The 19705-nt window shown below is 41.6% G+C and overlaps 1 protein-coding gene across 4 annotated transcripts in view; it reads left to right on the top strand.

The window, feature by feature from the left end:
- Positions 1-19705, top strand: part of SMAD1 (SMAD family member 1) — a 77463-nt gene that overhangs the window by 2523 nt on the left and 55235 nt on the right. For 2 of the 4 annotated variants that reach the window (XM_029235103.1, XM_029235105.1), the window contains exon 1: positions 14928-15288. The exons of the other annotated variants lie outside the window; for them this stretch is intronic. The gene's annotated coding sequence lies outside the window, so the exon portion shown is untranslated. Of the gene's footprint in view, positions 1-14927; positions 15289-19705 lie in introns of those variants that run through there. 4 annotated transcript variants of the gene reach the window in all.

The following is a 19705-nucleotide window of genomic DNA, read 5'->3' on the forward strand; positions in this document are numbered from 1 at the left end:
TAATCAAGGCCAAGTTGTGTGTGTATAAAAGATCTCATTTGTGTAGTCTTACAAGGCTAATGGAAGCATCACTGAGGCTTTATAAATAATGTAAGTTGTGTATAATGTAGAGTCTCCAGAGACGGCAGAGAAAGCATCATTACCAGCCTTTTCAACCTGCTTGAGATCTTAAATTGATTTACAGCACTGAACTGGTGCAAAATGATACATCAGGATGACATGGGGTCAGCCTGTAAAAGTCTATGATGTCAGCCTATTAGTTCAGTCATCATAATTAAACCATATTACAGGGGCAGCTAAGCAGGAGTCTGGCGTTATCCTTCAGATATGGGTGGTACATGGATTTTGTTTATAGTGGAAAGGCCAAACTGGCAAGGAATGCTAGTGTTTCTGAAAAGGGGAAAGGCTTACAGAACTCTGAATTTCTGAAAAAATTGAAGCTAAATTAAGGCATGTTCAGTCTGCATTGTCTAAGTAGCTTTCCATTCGGTAGTGGAGAAACAGATGCTTTGAGGGTGCCGATAAGGACCCTCAAAGCAGCTCTGATCCATGCACTGAATCATGCTTCATGTGAGCTTGAATTTAACTTGGCCTTAGGGACCTTATAAAATATCAGAGGACCACATATTTCACATCTCTGATCCTTTTATTAACACTGAGTTGCACTGTATTGATGCAAACGCTGATACGTTATTTCTTTAAGCATAGTTACCAGGTCTCCACTGGAAACAGAGATATTTGAATTGAACATATAAACAATTCAGGAAAAGAAGATTCTTAGTTTTTGCTTAAATTTCTGGCAATCCTTATTCAATTTATGGGTCATCTAGGGCTGTGCCGTCCAATTAGGTAGCCATAATCACGTGTGGGTATTTAAGTTGAAATTAATTAAAATTAACTTAAAATAAAAATTCATCTCAGTAGCACTAGCCACAGTTCACGTGCTCAGTAGCTAATGTGGCTAGTGGCTATCACCTTGGAGAATGTATACATAGAACATTCCCGTCATCACAGAAGGTTCTATTGGGCAGTGCTGCTCTAGACCTTTCGCCTCTGCTCATCCACACTTTCTACTCACCTTTCAGCTGCTTCTCTACTTGGTACCTCTGTGGATGAGTTTGTGAGGTCGAAGGGAGAAAGAAATATGTCACTTAATTTTGCTGCTTTCTAGTTGCTCTTGTTAAAAGAGTTTGGAAGTGACAGTTGAAGCTACTGCATAAAACAAGGTTGACTTTTCTGTCAATCATATTTATCATTGGTGTCATGGCTTCTAATTTGATTTAGAGCTTTGGGTAGGAGAAATAGTTGTAGCTGATTTTTTTTCTGTGTCCTTGTCTTTAATACTCATATCTCATTTAAGCATCAAAACTTCCCTAAAGTACTGTCGTTGTCACCTTTTTACAGGTAAGGAAACTGAGTTCTGAGTGATTCATTGTCTTGCCTCAGGCTACGTTACTAGTGATTATATTCTTAGCCATGAAGTGAACAAGGCAAGCTCACTCTAGAGCCTCACTTTTCTAAAAAATTAATTAATTTTTGTCTGTGTTGGGTCTTCGTTGCTGCACGCGGGCTTTCTCTAGTTGCGGCGAGCAGGGGCTACTCTTCATTGCAGTGCGCGGGCTTCTCATTGCGGTGGCTTCTCTTGTTGCGGAGCACGGGCTCTAGGCGCACGGGCTTCAGGAGTTGCGGTGCGTGGGCTCAGTAGTTGTGGCTCATGGGCTCTAGAGTGCAGGCTCAGTAGTTGTGGTGCAGAGGCTTAGTTGCTCTGCGGCATGTGGGATCTTGTCAGACCTGGGCTCGAACCCGTGTTCCCTGCATTGGCAGGCGGATTCGTAACCACTGCACCACCAGGGAAGTCCCCTCACTTTTATATATATATATCTAGAATACCTGAATAATCATTGTTCTGCTGGGCTTTATTATTCTGGTATAGACATGACTTTGCTTTTATTTTTTAGTCTTTTAGACAACTTTGCCTTCTATTGTGCTTTTCTGGGCCATCTTCTGTTGTCTTCCTTTAAGTGCTTAAGAAAGGAAACATAATGTTAACACCTCTCTAAGCAGAACATAATTGGAAGACTAAATCTGACATAAAAGTAATGCATTTCAAAGCCAAATTGGTTTTATCTCTGCTTTTCTGGATAATTCCTGTCACTTTCCCCTTGCTGTTTTCTTGTATTATCACAAGCTGACGGTACTAAAAAAGAAAGTTCTAGTAGTTCAGTTTATCTCATTAAAATTAGTCTTCTTTAGCTGGTAAACACTGCACCTTGAGATGCAAATAGTTCATTGCAAATTCTTTGGAATTTCTTTTTTTACATTTATGTCTATTTTTGTATAGTCTTACAGTTCAGTCATTTTTATTTTTATTTTTTTTTGTCAGGGCTATTTAAGAATTTGATGAAACCCTGGATCCCCTACCACGCTCCCATCCTCCAATCCAAAAATGCTTATATGCCCTGAAGCTTGTGTGTGCACAGAAGTACCCAAATTTCAGGTGAAGGACATCCATGGGACTGCCTTGCCAAGTGTGTTCATAAACACTGATTTGTAATTTCCTTTACAAAGAATAGAGATATTGAGTGTTAAAAGCTACTTTGATGTTCCTATCAAGTTGAGCAATCCGAGGCCCAGGGAAGATAGCGGACTTGCCTGAAGTCACCCATCCAGTGATTGGAGGAGGGAAAGCCTGCACCTGGATCACTGTCATCGTCAAGTTCCCATTTGTTTGTTTTTTCCTTCCTCACTCGCTGTGCTCCTGGGCCTTTGGTCTGAGCATATCCAGTGTTAATTGGGGAGGGGAGGAAAGGAGAATTTTTTGGCATGATGTTAACTTTTTGTACCCAACATTATTTGAGCTGAGTATGAATCAAGTCTGACAACCTCAGATGTTTTTTACAGATTAAAATTGATTTTTTTTTTTTAATTTTAGAGATGGAAAAGAAACGCCTTATGCCTGATTTAGTCAATGGGACCTTACTAGAAAATGGTAGATCCGAGATTCTACGAAGTTCAGATTAAATCAGGCAAGTCTGCTGTACAAATCTCCTCGTTTGGCTCTCAAAAACAAATCATATTCCTAACCAAAAGTCAGAGATTGGGGTATTTAGGGAAGGAGTTAGGAGGTACTAGGGAGAGAATTGGAAAGGTCTAAGGAGAAAAGGGATAATTTAAATATAAAAATTTAGAAATGAAATATAAAGTTATAAAATGACATTGAGGCTGATGAAGTGTTTTGTGTAACTGTACTTCTGCATGTGGTTTTTCTTTTCTTTTTTAAAAACTTACTATTACCGGTTTATTATGAAAGGATATAACTCAGGAACAGCCAGATGGAAGAGATGCACAGGGCAAGGTATGGGGGAAGGGCGCCATGAGCTCCATGCCCTCTCCAGGCACCCCACCCGCATAGCACCTTGATGTGTTCACCAGCCTGGAGGCTCTGGTCTTAATTTTTGGTACCAAGATTAGCAGGAAGTGCTTTGGTAACAAATAGAGGCATCTCCATTTTGCCTCGAATTGAAATCTCTTGACTCTTTATCCCCCTTTTCTGCTATTACGTCGTATTGCAACTATTTAGGCTAATCTGGTGACCTGTCATCTGATTTGCTGCAAAAATACCTGAAGTATTTTTAATACTTCTGGAGTTACTGCCTTTAAAAAAAAAAAACAAACTAAGTTGCATGAATGTACTTACTTAAAATCTAAGTCAAAATCTTCACTATGGTGTTCATTATTAAAATAATGTCAGTTTTAGAGAGGTACTACTAGTCCTAGGCAAAAAAGTAACATTTACAGCTATTGCTGGCTGATTTGCAGAAATGAGTGGGCCCTGTAGAACATTCATTTGCATAAGGAAAGCTGTCTTTCAGATGGGAAAAGCCAATCTTTCAAAAACAGTTCAACTCCAATGACTGCATCGGGCTTTTAGGCTGATACTGGGAACTGCAGTATTTGTGCAGTTTAATCTAACATCTTTGTGATTTTTTAAAAATTAATTTATTATTTTATTTTTGGCTGTGTTGGGTCTTCGTTGCTGCGCGCGGGCTTTCTCTAGCTGTGGCGAGCGGGGGCTCCTCTTCGTTGTGGTGCGCGGTCTTCTCATTGCGGTGGCTTCTCGTTGCAGAGCACGGGCTCTAGGTGCGCGGGCTTCAGTAATTGTGGCATGCAGACTCAGTAGTTGTGGCGCATGGGCTTAGTTGCTCCGTGGCATGTGGGATCTTCCTGGACGAGGGCTCGAACCCGTGTCCCCTGCATTGGCAGGTGGATTCTTAACCACTGCGCCACCAGGGAAGCCTCCTGTGATTTTTTAATAAGCTAAAATCAGAACTTTAGAGAACATTCCCTCTTGAAGATAAAGCATCAAACTCTCTAAGGTTTGAGGGAATCCATACCTGGCGATTCTCCCAAATCTCTCTGCTTGGTTCCTAGTGTTCACATAGGAGCGTTATATAGAACCCAGGTCTATGGTTGGTGGATTGATTTCTTAACTAATTTTCTTGAGACAAGCCTGGATTTCAAGGAACACATACAACATACACAGCAGTTACTTATGCATCTGTATGCTTTTGAGCTCACGGTGAAAATAAATATTCACTATGTCATGTTTGCGAAAAGGAGGATAGAGGGGTCTAGCTTTTGATTCAAAAATATATTTATACGTGTAATTTTTTAATGCTTTATTTGTAGTTTCCCCTTAATTTTAGGGCAGCTGTACTATATTTTTTCCTACAATTCCAGATAGTTAGGGTATAGTTACTCAAACTATTCATTCATTTTCCTCTCCGTGTCTATCTTTTGTGGTTTCTTTGCGGTGTGCTTATGCAAAGTGGAAGTATTTCAGACCTTTATAGTTTTTTTTCTTTCAGTTTCGAATACCACAAGAAGAAAAGGGAACTCATTATCTTTCAAGTATTATAATTAGGCATTAAATTAAGTCATTAGTTAGCTAAATGCAAGATCTTTTGTTTAGATTGAAGGAAAACATGTCTTTTTAATGGAGGAGAGGGGTATTAAATATCTCCTTATTTGATAATTTTGATGCAGTGTGGTAATGAGCATATGCTTCACTTAGTGAATCTGTTAGTTCAGAGTGGCTCAGTAATTAGTGAGGAGACCCACAAAAATGAAAAATTAAATGCAACATCACAAGAGTTGTTGCAGGGTAATATAGGGGTAAGTTGTACAGACAGTTCACATGAGGCCCACTGTGATGTGGAAGGATGTGTGGGTTTGCACTGGGAGAAGGAAGAGACATTTGGGCAGAGTAGCGGCGTGGAAGACTCAAGGTAACAGGAGCAGCGCTGTCCGATAGAACTCTCTGCAGTGATGGAAATGCGCTGTATCTGTGCTGTCCAGCACTATAGCCACAAGCCGCGAGTGGCTGTTGTGCATTTAAAATGTGGCTAGTGCAACTGAGGACTGCATTTTAAATTTTCATTAATTTATGTTTAAATAGCCACCTGTTTAACAATGAGCTATCACGTTGGACAGCACAGATCTGGAGGCCAGTCTGCAGCTCTGACTGACCACAGAGGGTATTCCTGATGTGGTCCCGTGTGGTGAGCTGGGAGAGGTGTTTGGAAAGGTTAAGTTGAGGATGAGGGTTTGAGGACCTCAGCGTGCCAGAATGAGGAAGCACTGGGAAGTCACAGAAGGTGTTTGAACTTGCAGTTTGGGTTGGAGAGGGTAGAGTCCATATGCCAGGAGATTGATAAGAAAGCGCTTTGAGTTCTGTCTCTCTGATGGGGTGGGTTTTGTGAGTGAAAAGACACCTGGTGGTTATTTGGCTATAGAGTAATGGGAAAGAGGGGTGTCAGATTATCCTTAAGTTTCCAACCTGAGTGGCTGGAAAATTAATAAAGCCTTTACTTAAGAATAGAGAAGAACTGGTTCTGGAAGGAATAAAAATTGCGTGAATGATAAATTAGAATTGACAGGTTGAATTTAAGGTGGGGTATCTAAGTATTCTACAGGCAAGTTGGAGATACATAACTAAGCTAAAGCCTAGGGGAGGGCTCGGAGCTGTACGTAGATGCCAAGTAGTGATCTGTTGGGAATGATGGTGGAACGTCCGGGAATGGATGGGTATTTGGAGAGGATCATGTACAGAGAAACAGAGAGCTGGTGGGTTGAATCTTCCATTGATGCCCACAGTTAGGAAGTGGTAGAAAGGAGAGGCATGTTTGAAGTAGACAAAAGAAGGAACTGAAAGAAAGGTGTGGGGTCAGAGGAGAAGTTAAACCAGGAAGCCAAGGGAAGAGAGATTCCAGAGGAAGGTTCAAAGGGGGACATGTTGTATGGTTCAGGGTGAAGGAGAGAAGGTCAGGGTAATCAAGTGAATGCAGCTGAGGTGAAGAGACTGAGTATATTAAGAAATAAGAAACAGAGTCTTCTATGCCCTCGAGTGACTTATGTTTCAAAATTGATGAGACGACTTCTTATTTGAAGGTTGAGGGAAAGAAGTTAATGGACAGAAAGCAATCAGAGATGAGATGATGGAGTTAGTGATCTGGAGCGCAGGTGACAAAATATTAGTCATGGTAAGGAGGGAGATTGTCTGAGAAGGAAGCAGAATGGGGTCCTCAGAGAGGAAAGCGGATGGCACAGAGCTCATGTCAGCTTGCGCTGGTTTTCCCAGTAGTGTCGGAGGCAAGTCCGTCCCTTCATTGGGATGGTGAGCCGGGAGAATCAGAAAATGGTGCTGGAAGTTTAAGAATAATGGAGAAGGTTTGGAAGAACCACTGTAGGTGACGTGCCAGGAAGTCTATGGCGAATTCAGAGGCTGAGCAGTCGGAGGAAGCCTGGGCTGAGGTTTGACGCGGCTGTAGAGTAGACTAGTAATTGCTGCTTTTTAGTGTAACTTGGTGCCTGAAAGTAAGATTGGAGAGGAATGTTGGCAGAGATGATTCTGGCTGACGGATAGAAAACAGGCTAAGAAATGAGGTTCTAGAGTCAGGTTGCCTGGGTTTAAGTCCCAGCCCCCAACACTGACTTGCTTTTTTATAACTTTGGGAAAGCTGCCATTAACTTTTTTTTTTCTAATTTTTTAAAATTGAACTATCGTTGATTTACAATGTTGTGACCATTAACTTTTTTTTTTTGACCAATTAACTTTTTGAACCTCACTTTCCTCATCTGAAAAATAGAGATAATGGTATCAGCCTCAGGATGGATAGAAAGCTGAGATGAGTTATCCTTCCATATTTCATCTAAGATGCTGCTAATCATAGGTGTTATTTCATGTACTACTGAGGAAAAAAACCATCATTTAGGCACAACATACCACTGACTGTAAATTTCCTGGTTAGGAGAGGGTACATCTTGCAGTCAGTGAAGTACAGGATACATAAAGGACTTAGCCTAGGACCTGGCACATAATTAGCATTTGGAAAATGTCAGCTATTTAATATTTGTAAGAGTCAGTGTGATTGTAGAGTCTAGAATGTTAATGAGAGCAATATCGAATCCAACCTAGGTAAGGGGTTACAGGTTATAAGGAGTCTAGTGGATTAAATGAACTGAGAAGGGTTAAGCAATGGGAATCCTGATAATGAAATTGTGGAATATCAAGTTTGGGAATTTGTAGATGGAGCGTTTCCCTGACAATGCCAGCTAAAGTTTTTTAAGAAAAGTGTAGTAATTGAACTAAGAGAAGAATGCCCTTTATTGATTTTAAAAAGCTATTTAAAGTTGCCCAGAGCTTTTAAAAGTAAGTATTGTGAATTTATCTATGGATTTTTCTTACACTATTCATTAGTGTTAAAAAAATTTTTTTCATTAGAGAATACACACTCAGTGAAGAAAGATTCCGGCATGGATTCTGGTCATAGTGTCAGAAGGAAAGGGGGAGATGGATTCTCGATTATCATTGATTGAGTGAATTGTCATTTTCAAGAGATGGGGGTATGGGGGCGGGGGTAGTACTAATAGCTGCCTGTAGAGCTCTTTTGTTTTTGTTTTTGTTTTGGCCACGCTGTGCGGCATGCGGGATCTTAGTTCCCCCACCAGGGATCGAACCCGTGCCCCCTCCGTTGGGAGTGTGGAGTCTTAACCACTGGACCACCAGGGAAGTCCCTGTAGAGCTCTTTTAAACATGGCTCAGAAAGCAGAAACCATAAAGGAAAAATTTATAGATTTGACAACATTTATGTGACCAAACACACACTCTTGAATGACCACACACAAAAATACAACCGTTCAAATTTGCAGCAAGTTACTCTTCTTGTAAAAAACTTTTTAAATCAATAGGAAATTCCACCCCTACAGAAAAATTGGTACATGGACCTGGAGAGTATCATACTAGGTGAAGTCAGGCAGACAAAGACAAGTATCATAGGATATCACTTATAGGTGGAATCTAAAAACATGATACAATGAACTTATTTACAAAAGACTCACAGACGTAGAAAACAAATTTATGGTCACCAAGGGGGAAAGCGGGAGAGGGATGAATTTGGGATTAACAGATACACACTACTCTATGTAAAATAGATAAACTACAAGGATCTACTGTATAGCACAGGGAACTATACTTAATATCTTGGAATAACCTATAATGGAAAAGAATCTGAAAAAGAATGTGTGTGTGTGTGTGTGTGTGTGTGTACATACACCTGAAACGTAAATCAAGTATGCTTCAATTAAAAAAAAATAAATGAAATTCTGGGCTCCTAAAAAAATTGGTAAAGGACAGGAACAATTCACAAATGAATGAAATGCAAACTACTAATAGACATGAACTGTTCTGCCGTGTCCTGGATGAGACTCTTCACTGGAATGGGGACGATGTCTTCTCTTTTACTTTATTGTGTCATTCTTTGTGGACCAGGAAGGATCAGTCTGGGGAAACTGGGCTTTTCTCACTGAAGGAAAGGAAGCCAAAATTTCCCTGCCTCCTAAGAGAAGCTGGGGTCACAAGGAGGTACACAATGAATGTAAGCTGGAGTTATAAGAGACAGGCCATCTCCATCCCATATCCTTGATGTTGCCCCACTACCCTCATGACATTGGGCTAGGAGTCTCCTCATTGGAATGTGAGGTGTTCCCAGCGCTTTAGGGGCTCTCAGTTCTATGCAGGTTCTCAACCAGCTGGCATGATGGGTGAACTTTTTCTTTTTTTTTTTTTTGCGGTATGCGGGCCTCTCACTGCCGTGGCCTCTCCCGCCGCGGAGCACAGGCTCCGGACGCGCAGGCTCAGCGGCCATGGCTCACGGGCCCAGCCGCTCCGCGGCATGCGGGATCCTCCCGGACCGGGGCACGAACCCGCGTCCCCTGCACCAGCAGGCGGACTCCCAACCTATCAGTGAACTTTTAAGGATACCAGTGCTCCATAGAGCACATCGAAATGGGCCTCTTGCTCTCCCACCTGAGTTGCAGTATTAGATTTGATTTGTAGTGGCGTTTTCTTATTCATATGAGACACAGTGATGGCCTTAGAACATGGTTTTTCTTATTGAGCTAGACTGGTTCATAAGGTATTGAAATAAGAAGTTCTCCCACATAGTAAAACCTCTTATAAAGTGAAGAAAATTTGAAGTTAGGCATTAGCATTTGATTTCCCAGATTGTCACTTAAGGGTAATAGTTAAGGTCATGGGCGTAAGAAAGGCTTCTCATGTGCTGCCCGTAAGGTGGTTATTGGTAGGGTCCTTACCTAACCGAAGTACACTCAGTCTTACCTCAGCCTTGAGTTTTTACCTGGCCACTCGACAGAAGAGGATTCAGCAGCATCTTCTGACCCACCATCTCCTCTCTCTTAAGTGATCTGCAAATATTTCAGAGTTGGGGGAAAAAAAAAGGCTTTTGAATTTCACCCACAGTCTTACCACGAATTTCAGCCACAGGCCAGTTACCCCCGCCTCTTCTTTCATTAAGTCCTTTCAGAGGACGGTGCCTGGGAGTAGGGGGCCGGAACTGGTATGCATTGGTCAGAGCCATCCTTCAAACTCATTAAGCAAAGTTGGGGAGGGAGGATGAATGCCGGCAACACGAGTCTTAATTTTATCAAAAAGGGTCCCTAATTTTATGGGTAGCTTTGTGTGGAAGGGAGTGGTAATGCTACAGTGAGTGTTGCTTTAGGAATTACACCTTTAGCCCTGTGACAGCTCAGCACAGCTGCCTGTACGTAGCTTGCCATCCCATCTGTTATGGCTTCCTGTTTTGCTTTGTGTCCGTTGCTGGCTTTGCAGTCTGCATAATTAATAACAACCTCTTTATTTTCCCAGTGTTCATGTTTGTGTGCTCAGGACTTCTATTCAGTTTCTTCAAGCTCGAGAGAACGAGAGAACGTTTGATTGGTTTCAAATGGCCTTCTGTTAAACTGTGAGCAAAATTAATTTGATTACCCTTGAAATGATTGGCATCCAAGCTGTATTTATAGCATTTATTTGCATGGAAACACTGAAGAGTTCTGTCTTGTCATACTGTGCAGGCTGAGATGTTGATCTGTATTCCAGGAAAGCCTCCATTAAAATCGGTGCATCCTCACTGAGCAGTTCTGCTTTTTGTTGAGCCAATATTAATCAATTCAGCAAATGTTTCATGCATCCAGTGCTGGGCTCTTGTTTCGGGGAGGGAGAGAGAAACATCTAAGTCAGTTTTTGCTGTGCAGAAGCAATCTTACTGGTAAGAGGAGACTATGATTATATGAAAAGCTAAATAACAAGCCATCGTTATTCATGTTATAGCGTCTTATTTTGAGTATATTTCTTCAGTAATTGGGATAGCCTTTCAGAATCAAGGGATTAGGAAAGAAATCTAATGTAGTTGGTAGAGCTCCTGCACTGTGCCCACCTCCAGCTTAGTGGATTCTTTCAGCAAGTTTTTGAGCATCTCTACGTATATTTCTGTTCATAGTGTCTCTTACAGAGCTTGATAAAGTTGGGATAAGGGGTCATAAATGTAGGATTTGCACTGAGATTGTAACTTTGAGGAAAAATGCAAACGTGCTTGTCTAATGCAGCTTCTGTTTTAATAGCTTTTATTACAGTTATCTTATTCATTCTTTAGACTGAGTTCCTTGAGGGTATGTGGACAGTATCTTTACGATCTTGATGTTAGCACAGTGGTTCTCACTTCGCACATCAGAATCCTGTGAATGACAACCACCGCAGAAATGCCAGGGCCCGCCCCTGGGGGGGCTCTGATTCCAGGGTTTCGGTTGGGGAGCTTTTAAAGAAGCACCACAGGTGAGTCTAATGTACAACAGCATTGAGAACTGTCGGCTTGACACATGGTAGTGATGAGTGAATTTTTTCATTTTGATGTGTTTAAAATCATGTCGGGAAGTAGGACGTGTGGTATGCTGTAGGTCTGTTGTGAATATGAACTATGTCTTTGATATCCAGCAGCACTTGGTGCCAGGTGATACCTTTTCTAGGTGCTCCAGACGACCCAGGTAGTTCTGAGGGTTAACTTTTGCTCCCCCTTTTTTAATTTGAGGAGAGAAGAGATAGAAAGAAAGGATATGTGTGTTTGAGAGCTTTCGCTTTTCCCTTCTTGAAGGAGTCAGCAATTCCTTGTGTCCTAGAAGTAGAGCTAATAAATAAAGCTGTTGCGACCTGGGGCACCAAGAGCACAAAGAGAAAAGGAGAGAAGAGTGTTGGCGGAGGTTATCCGGCAGAGTCTGGAGGAGTGTTTGGGTGTCACAGCTGGGGGGGAGGGCAGGGCTGTTTCCGCCTGCAAGGTTGCTGCCAAATGTCCTGTAATGCCGAGGTTGAGAAACCCTGGAATAGGGGATAAGGAAGGGGACTGGAAGGCAGATAGGATACTGAAGTGGTCGTGTCACAGATGGCTGTTTCTGCCACACCCGTATGCTGTTTGCTGTGTTATCCCCTCTCCCACATCCTCTAGAGTCAAGAGCACTGTATTTTGCCCTTATCTGTAGAGAGGATTGTGACTGCCAGCTGTGTATGAGCCGTTAAAAATGAACATTTTAATATTTTACCTATAATAAAATATACTTGAAAGAGTCCTTCAGTTATTTTCCATCTGTACATTTGCTTGAATGGGACAGTATTAATTCACACGCAAAAAAATAAGCCAGTAATTTTTGTTCTGTTTTGCTTACGTTTTCAGTAAAGGATACTAAGAACGATCAGTAAAACGGGAAAAAAAAACATTAAAAAAATAAACCCAGTAAAGCAATCAATCAATCCATCTCTGAGAGAACCAGAATAAAAGGAAAATTTCCCATCTTAACAAAGGCTATCTACTAAAATCTTACTTTTTAAACTGCTGTTTCTTACAGCATCATTTATAAAGGAGGAGTTTGAGGCGGCGCAAGTGTCTCCCTTTTAGGAATGGATAAGAAAATACAGTCTATACGTCTTTTTTTTTTTTTAAACCACTACACAGTAACTGGTAAAAATAAACTAGATTTTAAAAAAAGAACAATGTAAAGAAAATTAATTTCTTAACAGGAGTTTAATATTCCACAGCTTCATCATAAGAAAAGAGTATTAAGAGTTGAACACATACGTGGGCTGTTGGTGTGAGGTAATGGTGCCAATTTCCTTGTGTCTTTGTTCAGTTATCGCTTACAACTACTTATCCCTATTCTAGGCTGTTTAGATGAAAATGAATTTAATTTTGTCATCGCTGCCCTGATAAAACTCTTGGTTTTTTCATGTTCTAGGAAAGTGGCAAGATGCCAAGAAGGAAAGCAACAACGAAAACAAAAATAAGTTGGGGAGAGAAGGAACCAGGGGGATTAAAGTAAAACCATAAGCACATCCTTGCTTGTCAGTCCCTCTACTTTATGCATGAGACAAAGGAGGAGGTTATTTAGGAGAAGCAGGGTGGTGGAGGGGTTGCCTTGGCAAGCCCTTAACCTTTCTGCACCACGGTTTCATCATCTCTAAAATAGTCTCTACATCACAGGACTCCCATAAGGATTAAAGAGAGGGAATAGGTATAAAGTGCTCAGCACAGTGTTTGGTGTTTCATTGTGGTGGTGATGGTGATGATGATGACGATATGAGAATGATTTTTTATTCCCTCTGAATACTTGAGCTGTGTTGGAAACTGACAAGAGACCATGGATACACTCTTGTGTGATGTCTCCCATAGAGCCACCTGCGTGACAGCCCTCTCTCCCTTTGAAGTGGGTGGTGATGAAGCTGAGAGTTTATGGAGTCCTCAAACTGGGGTGTTTCAGACGTTCTGTAAAGACTGTTGCCAATAGAATGAATTTCCAGAGGAGGATAGAGTGATTTATGTGACAAAATATGTTTTTAAGTTTTTATAACATAATAAAACCATTACAGTTAAGTCTCTGTCATCCACGTATAGATTTTCCACAGCAGTATTTGAATCTTGAGCAGGCATTTCTTTAGAATTTACTACATTCTCAGAGTATATAACAGTTTTATGGTTAGTGTAAGCAACATGTGGTAAGGAATTAAAAGCGTTCTTTGATAAAAGCATAATACATATTCGAAAAGCAATGGTTACGTTTTATTAAGGCTGCTTTGGATTATCCATTCTGTGGTTCGTCCCCACTGATGCAAGTGGTTGACAGTCAGCTGGACTCGTTTGGATTTCCACGTCAGGGTAGGCAGCACAAAGCCCCAGATGCACAGGAGATGTAGTTGTGGTAAAGAAATGGCACCGGTTTTTGGCCTCTGTCCCTTAGATAAACAGCCTGAACACGTCCTGTGACTCTATCACGATCAACCTGATAATGTGGTTCTTCAACCCCCCGCCCCCCATAACGGTGAGCAGGGTGATGCTGGGAACTGTTTCATACCCATTTTCTTCCTACTGCACCTTTGTGTTGGGGATAAGCACTTAAAGTACTGTTCAGTTAAATAGTGAATTGGTGGAGACTAACGCCTCTTAGTAGTTGAACGTACAAAGGAGGAGAACTTGTGTTCTGAAGCCTTCTAAGGGCACTCTGTTTATTAGGTTTTTCCATCTCGATTGGTCAGTAACTTCACTGAGGGGAGGTTAATGGATAGAAACTGGACTGAACAAGTGATCTGAGGCAGAAGAGACCTAGATCGGTGGTGCTGGTCTCACCTAATTCTCCAGGTGATGCTTGCTTGTATCCGCAGCGTGGTTTCCCTAACCCAGTGAAAGACGGAGCATCTGCTGCTTTTCACTCTCAGTTGGAGGGAGCTCTCACTGTTCTGGAAGAGGGCTGCTGCTCTTTGTTCAAATTCCTCCTCTGAGGTGGCCAAGCGAATGTAAGTCCAGCTTCGTTTTTGGCAGATTGAGAACAGGATGTCATTGATCATGGAGGAGAGTGAAATCTGGCTGATCTCAATGTTTGTTTCGGTGGTTATGTAAACTTTGATTTTGAGAAGTCATTTTATTCTTCCAGGTAACAGATTTACATACTGGAAAAGGGACAGGACCAAATTGCTCTTGAGATATTTGAGTAATACAAAACATTTCTTTGGTAAGAAATTCATGCCCTGAAAAATTGGAAGGAGATTTGAATTGTTAATGGAAAGGGGACTAGGAACTAGAACGGAGAGGAAACTGAATTTTTTGTTATAATATGCCATTTTGTAAAATTGAATTTTTTGATCATGTGGCTGAATTGTATAATAAAAAAGTACATTCCCACCCATATCATATTCACCCAGCATTAGGTCATATGTCCCAACCCCATACATTGGAATACATTTCTCTGAAAATCCTAGTTCAGTGATAATTCCATTCTGGGCAGAGACACTTTCTATTATTTTCTCCTTCGTCAAACGATAAATCTTGTCACCTGTTGGTCATAATACTGTCTCCTGGAGCCGTGTAGAATAAATCTCTTACCTACTTTCAGTTTTTATTTGTTTTTATTGTTAGAGTCTTAAAATTGAAAACCGTAATTGGTTGTAAATAAAAATGGTCTGCTTTCCTGAACTCCCCTCCTGCCAGCTCACTCCTAAAGGCAACCACTTGTTCAGATTTGTTTATTTCCTTCCAGGCTTTTAAAGGTGTGCATATATTATACATGTGCAGGTTTCGTTTCTATTTGTGTTTTTAAAATGGGATTGTACTGTGTGTATGGTTCTCTAGCTTTTTTTAACTGAACAGTTACAGTATGGTTTTCTTTCCATGTTAGACATGAAAGGCTGTCCTCCCCCCCACCTTTTTTTTGACAGTTACATCATTGTCGGATGTACTATAATTTATTTAATCGTTCCATTATTGTTAGATACCTGGGTTATGTGGAACATGGATGATCTTGAACACAGATCAAACGCATCTGAGGATACTGCTTCCCTTGTAGCTGTTTCTGCGGCTGTTTTCTCTCATCACCCTCATACCACCGGGCCTGCTGGAGGTAGGGGCCTCCTAATTGTCTCCTCCAGACCATTCTCCCACCATCCTCCATGAAAACACCCACCTTTGACCATCCTGTCAGGTTATACCACACTTCCCCTCCTTGTTACTCACTCACTGCCTCACTCCCCACCCTCTACCCTAATTCCTACAGGATTTTAGTGTCTTTATTCCCTTCCTGCTGCTCCTATGATCATTCTCCGTCTACTTCTCCAGTGACCTTTGACCCCAGCTCAGGTACTCAGTCTCATAGGCCCATAATATGGGATTTTGCACTTCTAAAAATTAAACAGATTTCACCAACTTTATGGTTAATTATTTTCCTCATTTACTTAAGCAATGAAGTGTTATTTGTTCATAGCTTACCTTCAGAATATGCAGTAGCTGGGATCTGACCACTTCTACTGGGCTGATCCAAACCTTTATCATCTTTTTTTTTTTTTTTTTTTTTTTTTTTGCGGTACGTGGGCCTCTCACTGCTGTGGCCTCTCCTGTTGTGGAGCACAGGCTCTGGATGCGCAGGCTCAGCGGCCATGGCTCACGGGCCCAGCCGCTCCGCGGCATGTGGGATCTTCCCGGACCGGGACACGAACCCGCGTCCCCTGCATTGGCAGGCGGACTCTCAACCACTGCGCCACCAGGGAAGCCCCTAAACCTTTACCGTCTTGAGCTGTAACAATTGCCATAGCTTCGTAGCTGGTCTCTTTCCTCCTTCCCACTACTATCACTCCTCCTCCTTCCATGCCTTCAGACAGTTCTCAGCCCAGCCATACCATAGTCAGCCTGTTAAGCTAGAAGTCAGATCACGTTGGCATCTCTGCTCCCAGCTCGCAGCGGTTCTCGTCTCAGTTCAGAGGGAGAGCTACAGAATCCTTGCGGCGTTCCTGTCTGTCTGCTTCGATCTCCCCTCCCCTCGCTCTCTCCATCCCAGTCACATTGGACTCCTTGCTGCCCCTGGAACATTTCAGGCATATTCTTGCCTCTTGGCCTCTGCCGTTGCTCCCCCTCTGCTTGCGACGTGCTTCCCTAGATATCCACGTGGCTCCGTCCCTCACCTTTTCAGGCTTCTGTTGGAATATCACCTTCTCAGTGAGGCCTTCCCTGACCACAAGAATGTAGGTCTCATGAAGGCATGATCGTTTTTAAAAGGAGAAAAAGCTGTTTCTGTCTCTTGTTCAGCCCTGTGTCCCAGTGCTTAGAATAGTGACTGGCATGTTGTGGGTGTTTGTCGAATGAGTCGAATGACTGTAGTGGTTATCAGCCTTTCTTTTTATCGTTTTCTTTCCTTTTTTTGTACAAAGTTAGAACTTCACTGGACAGACAAAAGCTAGGACACAAACTTTGTTTTTTTTGTATAAACAAAATATTAGAATTAGCTTATTGTGAACCAGCTCTGTAAATATGTTACATTTTTCAGCATGTTATAATTTTCAAATCAACTTTACGTGTCCCTATTTAAGGCTGATGCCAGCCCAGCGGGGGGTAGGTGGTGGAATCAAAATTTCATGGAAGAGCAAATTGAGGCTCAGAGAGGTGTTTTGTTCAGAGAGCAGCTGCTAAGTGGAAAGCTGCTCTTCAGACCTATCTTCTTTCATTCCAAGTGAAGGGCTCCTGCTCTCTCATTTAGAAGCATCTCAAAATGACAGAAACATGGTGGGGGTCTTATTTGAAAGCCTGGAGACTGCCCTGATTGCTTACTCTAGATTTCGCCTGCCTTTTGTTTCCATTTGGAAAGCACATAAAATAAATGGTTCACTTTAAAATTCCTGACAATGACAGAGCAACAAGTTTTATTTCTCTCACCTGTGGAGGAAGTGGCCTCCACCCAGTTTTACTGAATTAGGAGGGAAGTGATTTTTTCAAGTGATAAAAAGAAAGAAAATTCCATGCTCTTCCCAGAGGAGGAGTTCAACAATTGGGAGAATGGCGTGAGACCACATGTTGGTTTGTAAAAGGATATAACTTGTAAAGATGTTTCCTTTGATGCCTGTGATGAATATGGATGTGTTTCCCTTCTAGAGGGTCCTGATTAAATTATTCAATTAAGCCCGGAGCTGGAGGATCTAAATATAGGGAGAGGGTTCAGGCTGTCCTGCCTTGTGGGTGTCAGCTCACCCCTACAGATGTGCGTGTTTGTTGTCATAAATAACACCTGCCAGATCAGTGGAGAAGGAGAGATGTTCCAAAAAATGAAATACAGCAGAGTATTTTTCTTTTTTAAATAAAAGGGACAGTTTTTTTCCGCCCTTCGGCCTATTCCATTTTCATTTGTGAATTTGGCATTTGAATTACCGATTTTTTTTTTTTTTTCTTAACCTGATTCATAGACTTTAGTATCTGTTCTGGTTTCAAGTGTAAATCTGCCACTTACTAGAATATGATCTTGAAACAGTTACTTAACCTCTGATCCTTAGGTTTATTACTAAAACTGAGAGAATGCTATACATCTTGAAAGATTGCTATAAGAAGTCAATACGATCGTGTTTGTAAAAACGACCAATATAATCCTTGCATAAGGTAATAGCTCAATTAAAATAATTTCATTTGTTAACGATTGAATCATTCCTCACTGGTCGCTTATGGGAATTTACCGCATTTAGCATGCTTTGCAATCAGTAAAGTTGCTACACTACGATAACAATGACTCAAAGCGAAGAGTTTTTTCTAAGAGACGACTGTATACTTTTTCCGCTTATAGCCTGTACAGTTGAACTTGCAAATGTCCCTGCTCTGCAGTTCCCAGTGTTTGAGGAGTAAGCACTTGCGAGCCAAATGAGTCTATACAATTTTTGAGTTGAGGTGACTGCAGACGAGATTTATCAGAGTGAGGCCTTTAGGACCTGGATATCTTGAAAGGCTACCACGTGCTGAAGGACAGCTTTCCATTACAAGCGTGAATTCGAGAACAGGGATTCAGGGGGATTAAGGAATGTTATACAACTTCTAGAGAAGTGGTAAGGAGATGTAGCAATAAGCCAAGCTTGTTTGTTGACGCTGAGGACAGCAAGAAAACTTTTAAGTGTCTCCAGTCTACTTTAACTAAACAAGTAATCGTCTCGTGAAACAGAACAGAACTGACACTTGTTACTCTATAAGGGAAGCTCTGTGGCTAAGAAAAATTGACCAGGTGCCCTGTCAGCAGCCAGAATTTGTCAGGATGGAAGCACTTGTGTATGCAGAGCAGAACCAGAAAGAGTTCTTGTCTTGAAGAATTTTCTAACACAACGAACATATATTAAATAGCATACTTGGTGCAACTAAACGCATAAACTACGGCCCTGTCCTTAGAGACGCATCTAAGTGCGACATCCCTAAATTCCTTGCTTCATTGTCATCAAGGGGATGCTGCTTTTGGTCGAAATGTCACCGCTCACGATGAACTTCCAACTGGTAGGTGGTGAGCGCTTCTTTTTGATTCCTAAGATTCCTACTCACTTAACACTGTTGAGAGACCACATCACGGCAGCCCTTGCCAGCATGTCCCTCAGGTCACACCTGAGAGACTGGTAGACCGGCTGGGCTGTTAGTGCCTGTGTTTTAAAGGCACCGGCACCTGCGTGACTTCATTATGCAAAATAGCTTTCAACAGCTGGTCCACTCTTCCACCTTCACCCCCTAGTTTCTCCAGACTTGGAAAATTAACCTTGAAAACAATTTTTTAATGAAAAAGAGGCAAACTAGCTATTCTGTGTCATCAAACTGACATTTGGAAAGTTGGGAAATGTTTGGAAGTAACCGAAACAAGGCTTTATAGTAAGAGGCTCAGAACAGTGAAGTCCGCCTTCTGAATGTTTGTGACGGCAGGACTTTGCTGTAAGACCAGCAGAATTCTGCGATTGCCAGTGGATCTTTTTTTTTTTTGTAAAAAGTATTATTTAAAAAATGTTTTCTAATTTTTAAATTTTTTTTCAAATTCCTTTCCCATTTAGGTTATTACAGAATATTGAGCACAGTTCCCTCTGCAATACAGTTAGGTCCTTGTAGGTTATCCATTTTAAACACTGCAGTCTGTACATGTCAATCCCAGACTCCCAATCTGTCCCTACCCGCCAGTGGATCTTCGTATCGCTGTCTTGTGTAGGGACTTGGTTTAAATATATTTTCTTTTTCTGAGGACTCAATCAGAGGAGAGTTCCTGTTAGCCCAACTTCTCAGCAAAGAAGTAGGTAGTTTAAAAAGCGCTTTCAAGTCTGTAAAAGAAATGGAGAGAGGTTTTATTCATCCTCACTTCCTTCTTGTTCTAGGATTTTTTTTTTCCCCTTTGTTTTGGTTAGTGGTGAGCTTTATTTAGCTACATTTGACCCGTTTGAAATTGAGAAACGTTGAGTGAAGGTCCAGGGCTAACTGCTAGTTTAAAACAGGAAAAGGAAATGCAGAGGGACTTCACCTGTTTTCTCCTTCAAGACAAGTATCTCAAA

This window comes from Monodon monoceros, unplaced genomic scaffold (assembly GCF_005190385.1).
Source record: "Monodon monoceros isolate NGI ecotype Baffin Bay Population unplaced genomic scaffold, NGI_Narwhal_1 Super_Scaffold_20, whole genome shotgun sequence".
NCBI lineage: Eukaryota > Metazoa > Chordata > Mammalia > Artiodactyla > Monodontidae > Monodon > Monodon monoceros.